A 6,159-nucleotide genomic window follows, 5' to 3' on the forward strand; every position below is an offset into this window, starting at 1 on the left:
AGCCCAGCAGCCGAGGAGGTAAACAAGGAAGAAAGTACCGCTGGGACGCTGTAGGAGCTCTTCCCACTAACCTCCGCTGTACACTTTGGCTGTTCCCAGAAGCGGAGGGCCAGCTCAACACTTCTGGGGTGAAACTGGCGTAGGGGGGGCTTGGGAACAGCGGGGCGTCCCTAGAGTTTTATGACAAGAGGGGCCAAGTCTTTACTAGGGGGGTCTAATTTTACTGAAAATGCATTGGAACACACTATTTAAACTAATTAGTGGCCATTTATTTGTGGGCGTTAAAGAGCTTTTTAGGGGGACTAAAGACTCATTAAAACAGCCTTTGTGTTTTGGTCTGGGGGTCAAAGGTTCTATATCATTTGATGCTTGTGGGAGTTTAACTTGCACAAAAATGTTCTTTTGACCAATGAGATTGTAGAAGAGGTGGATCCGAGCAACTAGAGTAGGTGGGACCAAGACATCTCATTGGTTAATCCTGCCTCCTCTAGTTGCTTGGACGCACCTTCTCTACAATTTGATTGGTTATGTCTCTGAACCAATCATTTTTCATTCTGCCCTCAGAAGATATTTGTCTAAGTAAAACTCCCATAAACTCATTTGATCCCATAAATGTGTAGTATTTAAATATTCTTGTGATTCAAGATGAACAATATAAACCGAATAAGAAGCAATGTCTGGCCAGTATGACCATGGGAAGAAAGATATCGATTACGGATGTTACAGATTGTGGTGATGTGGCAGAAAAAAAAATCGACCAGCACCAATCTTTTCCTCAAAGAAGAAGCTGATTGATTGGAAGAAGATCGCCATCGAAATGTACCTGGAAAAAAACACCTTCAGAGAGTTTGGCAGTGAGGAATTTAGACAAGTAGCCCAATAAACTCAGATTATAGATGTAAACAATGATACCTGAAAGAGGACCAGAATCGAGCGATGATGTGTGACAGCGCCACTGGTAGTGATATGAAATTCACTCTTTGTCCTTCATTAAATCATCGCTTTATTGCTGGAGTGACCTGGATAGAATTACCGGGTCACCGGAGTCAAAATATCAGAGTCCTCGCGGATCATTTGAGAGCGAGCGCTGTTCGCTAACGGCCCATGTTTCACAGACTTGGACTTGTAATTCATAGCTGTCTATGAGCCGGAGAGCATTTCCTCATGCCTGTTTAATGCGCGTTCCGTGCCAAAACAACGGCAAAACGAGGATCACATAATCCTTCACAAATCACCACTGATTAATTCATTTGCACTTAATTCCCCAGTTAAATCCGTGGCAGGTTCCAGAAACGGAATCCAGCGACTGTGCGAGTGCGGGGCGGAGCAGAGCAGCTGTCAGCTGCGGGGCTGCGAACCTCCAGCGCTGACGTTTGTTCGAGAGGGTCAGCCGGGCTCTTGGATCAAAGGGTGCAATTAAGACACCTCTGGTTCACCATCTCCGCAAAATGGAGTCATTCTGGACCGCGGGCTCAGTAGCTGGAGCCAAATAACTCTTTCTCTGCTGGGAGCAATTCTAAGTCGTATTTAAATATTTACTTTTTTTGGTGGGGTGGAGAGTGACTCAGTGGGTTATGCCTCTGATCAGAAGGTTCAAGTCCCATCCTCGGCAGAATTGTCCCATGACTGTTGGACCCTTGAGCAAGGCCCTTAAACCACTGAATTGCCCCAGGGGCACCAAATAAATGGCAGACCCTGTGCTCATACCCCAGGCTTCATGCTCTGTATATATTTCTGTCAATGTCTCGAAGCAGAGCATGATGGGATATGTGAAAAGAAGCAAACCTGTACTTGTGCATATAGCAAATAAACCATCTTTTCATAGCTCCTCATGCAGAAGCCTCCTCTCAGTCATTCCCTCTCTTGGTCACTTGCCGTCTGTCCACATCTCTGGATGCTTTAATCTACCAAGGGTGTGGAAAAAGCAGCTTCATCTTTCTTTCTGCGGGGGTGCCGCAAACCCCTGGCACTGCTGAGAGCACGGGGACACGTCTGATTCCCCCCCGCCTGATGTGATTCGGGTTTGGCGAAATACACAATGACTTTTGTCTGATTTTTTTCTTCCACAGGCTTATATTACACTTTCCCAGAGTTGTTTCTCAATATGGCTATAAAGCGATTGTGAGATGAGAACAGTGTGCTTCCTATAAGAGCCATGTTATTGGAACTCTGAAATTTCTACAGCGCCACATTCTGGCAAACCCCACATTTATCACTGACTGAAACACGCATCACTAATATCCATGGTGCTGCTTTGAGACGTACATGGAATTTGTTTATCTAAGACTATTTTCGTGTTTCCTTTATCCCGCTGCTACTATCATCAGGGTCTTACTTTATATTGAGTCTGGCATGATGAGCGGATCTCACAGCCCCTTTATTATGTGCTATTTACCCACCTACATACAACAAATGTTGCATCAAAATGTTTATGTCTGGAGATCTTTTTTCCCTGGACATCGTGGGACCTCAGATGAATTAAGCTTCTGTGCTTTTTTGCTGCTAAGGCAGAACCTTATATAGGCCTATGGGGTGGGGGGTTCTTGTTTGATATGCACCACGGAACGAAATGTAGAACGGTATTCCGTGCTTGAAAAAGCAGCCGTGCTGTATTGGGTTAGGTCTGCTTTTTGGGTGGCGTGTAAATCGGAGCTCTCATTTTCGCGTACCACACTGGGGGCGGAGGAGGGGTCTCTTGGTAAATTTTACAGCGTGCCCCCTGCCGTGATGTGCCTGGGGGCGGATGTCGCTCCATTAGTGTAGCATGCCATCTGGAGCGCTGTTATTCACCTGGAGTTCCACCGGGCCGGTTCCCTGGCAGGATCCTTCCCGGCCCTTCTGGTGCGCCCAATGACATCAGCCGAAGGCCTCTATTCCCCCGGCGCCGCTGCCAGTTATGGGGGTGTGCGTTCTTCCTGAATGGAGAGGGCGGGGGACGGCAGAAACACCATCCGTGCCGAATAGCGGGGAGTTCCGAAGCGAATGTGAACGCGGTAATGGCGACGTGACCTCCTTTCCGGCAGCTCTGTGTGGGTCAGTGCTTAGCGCTGGGGGGGGGGTGTCTGTGTGTGTGTGTGTGTGGGGGGGGGGAATTGCCACCAGATTTAGAGCCCCACTAGTAAAGCCACCTAACGAGGCAGAGGTAGCCTATTAAAACAGCCGCACATAGGGCTTTGCTGTACCTCTGTCACCCTGCTCAGCTCATTAGATTTTACTACCAGGAAAAATATGGCAATGTCATTGCCATCGTCCTGCGGCAGACCCAGACAATAAACGATGCTTTTTTAACCCTTTAGGGTCAAACTAACGGTAGGGCAAACAAAGACTTTTGGAGACGGGGAGCTCACACTGAAGTACGGGAAAGTCCTTTTTGGTCAGCTCTTTGTGTGAAGCGTGCAGTCTGTCAGATTTTAACATGCTTATCTTACTGTGTGGGCTGTTTGCCCCTGTCAGCCTCCTCAGTCAAGCACTGTTGACTTTGACTAATAATGCAAACCTGCTTCATGGTCAATCTCATTGTCACTAACCAATGAATTTCAATAACTGTTATTCTACCAGGACACATTTTGAAGCTGTGTTGTTTGAGTTAATGGCAGATACTGGCAAGGACAACACTGGTAATTGCCAGGGGCAGCATCCTGTGAGGGGCATCAGCTGAGAGCCTGGGGAGGGGCAAACCATCCCCTGCTGGACTACTTTTACAGCTGGGGGAGGGGGGTGGTGGAGAAGCTCGCCTTGGCAATCACATGGTCTTCAACCGCTGCTGGTCTGAATAGAAGTGGCTATGTTTAAATGTCAGACAGTCATGTTTTGTATTTCTGCATTAACCGGCTTTCTGACCCCAGGACTGCATCCTGGCACGTTTACATTCTGTCCGAAATGCCATCAGTCTGCTTTTATTCAAATGTGCTTGCAGTTTAGACTGGTCACTGATGTTTAATATGGTTCTCAGATCCCCTCTGGAAGACATCACTGGAATGTGTTTGTGATGCATTGTTGATACTCAATTCTTAAATATAAAAACCTAATTATATGTCTATTTCTGCTGAAGTTATCCGTGTGCTTTCCTGCTATAGGGAATATTTTGTCATTTTATTTCTTCCGCTCAGTGAAGTCTGTTCCTCCCTTTGAAGCCAATGCAAAATGATTATCCAGGTTGATTAGCTTAAGAAATACTTTAATTTAATCTCTTCAGGTAGCCGTTTCTTCTGCAAATATCCCACAGTTTTCTTAATTTCTTTTAAAATGCAGCACACGCCTTTAAAGAATAGCAGAACCAAGCGTAAAAATTTCAAGCAGTTTGAAGGGCACAGTTGTTTTCCAGGCTTGAGCCTCAATGTCTATTTAAAAGCCCCCTTCTGTGGTGTAATTAGATTAGCATACAAAACTTCCATTATAGCATCATATAATTCTGGGTATAAGTCATATTCTGCCCTAGGAACTGGTAGCAGATTTGATAGCAGAAATTTACTGTAAATTTATTTCTCTGTGTGGCATCTAGTCCCTCTCTGCCCTCTCTGGTGTGATTATTAGATTGCTGTGTTATTTCAGTCACATAATTGGTGCCTTTCGCTACGCCTGGGTGAGTCGGCGCCGTTTATTGGACAGTGGAGTGGAGAGTGGCTGTGGTGTGTGGGGCGGGGGGTGGGGGTAGGGGGTGTTTGATCCACCAGGAGTCATGAGTCGCTCTCATTTGCATGTGAATCCTTAATTAAGTCGCACCAGTGCAGATTCTCCCCGTTTCCCGGCTAACTGCCTCGGTGAAAGGCTGCCTGATTCTTTTTAGAGCATTATTTGTAAAACGCTCATTAGTGGGGGGCAATTTGAGTCAGTCTGGAAAGGCTACGAACGGGCGATTCGGTTATCTTTTGTACGGAAAAATGATTTCTGTGTGTCTCTCTGCTATTTTCTCCTTTTTGGCCGGCTGCCTTGATGCATGTAGCACATGACACTTAATTCTGGCAGAAGAGGGCAGAAATCAATGGCAGTTAAGAAAGCAGCCTTTCAATTAAGGTCTATTCACAGTGCTTCCTGTTTCACTTACAGTTATTTTTTTTCTCAATTTTTTGTCACCAGTGGCCTGCTTGTCGTTCTGGAGATGGCGACCTTGCTATTTTTCCCCTTAAACACTGCGCCACCTGCTGGCCTTATCCGGTCATTCTGTTTTCTCACTTTGCATTCAGATTTAATGGGATTTATGATGAAATTCTCAGTCACAATATATATTTTTTTGTTGTTCAGAGCTAAAAACATAGCTTTCCACACAAGGGAGCATCATCGTTCGTTGTCATGTGAAACCCCATGAACCAAACAAAATGAAAAATAAGACGAGAGCCATCGCTAGGCATGTTTATCTTGTCTGCCCTTGGCCGGCTATCAGGAAGGGGGAGATGGAGAGGCTCAGACAAAGGAACCCATTTTTCTATGCGGACTGAGAGGATTTTGCACGCCGGCTAACTTGTCACACAGCCGTTTCTCGCCGGGCCTCATCCCGTCTGACGGCCCAAGACGTGAGCAGAGATAAAGAAAAAAAAAGATCTATTAAAGGGCCGTCATCCCGTCCATCTTGATCCTTGCGGATGCCGTGAAGCGACTCCAGTGACGTGTGCTAATCAGTCTCCACACTGCTCACACGCAAGAGCAGGACCCTTGCCCATCATCTCGGAAGTTGTGACCAGGGGTGGCGCTAGAGATTTCAGACTCCGTTAAAGCATATCATATTGGGCCCCCAACCCAGACCAATCCAATTATGTTTCAAATTTATTTGGGCCTCTGTCATTCAGGGGCCCTTGGAATCATCCTGACTCCCCCCCCCCTTTACGGCTGGTACTCCTGGACTTACGATGGGGTAACATTACAATAAATCTATCGTAAGTAGGAAATTTTGTAATTTGAAAATGAATATGATAATTAAATATGTACATAAAGAACTACTGTCAATGAATAAGAAAATAATTACTGTAACTAAATACCAATGATTGAAAAGTAAACAAATGATTACAAGTTTATTTGGTTAAACAGCGTACAATACATTGTTTAACACTGTATGTGATGTTTACGCTCGCGATTGCTACAAAGACTGGAAGCGTGGCTGGGTGAATGCGTACAGTTCGCACGGCATAACCCTAACCCACCAGCAGATCACAAAGACTACTGGGT

This window comes from Brienomyrus brachyistius, chromosome 23, assembly GCF_023856365.1.
Source record: "Brienomyrus brachyistius isolate T26 chromosome 23, BBRACH_0.4, whole genome shotgun sequence".
NCBI classification, from domain to species: Eukaryota; Metazoa; Chordata; class Actinopteri; order Osteoglossiformes; family Mormyridae; genus Brienomyrus; species Brienomyrus brachyistius.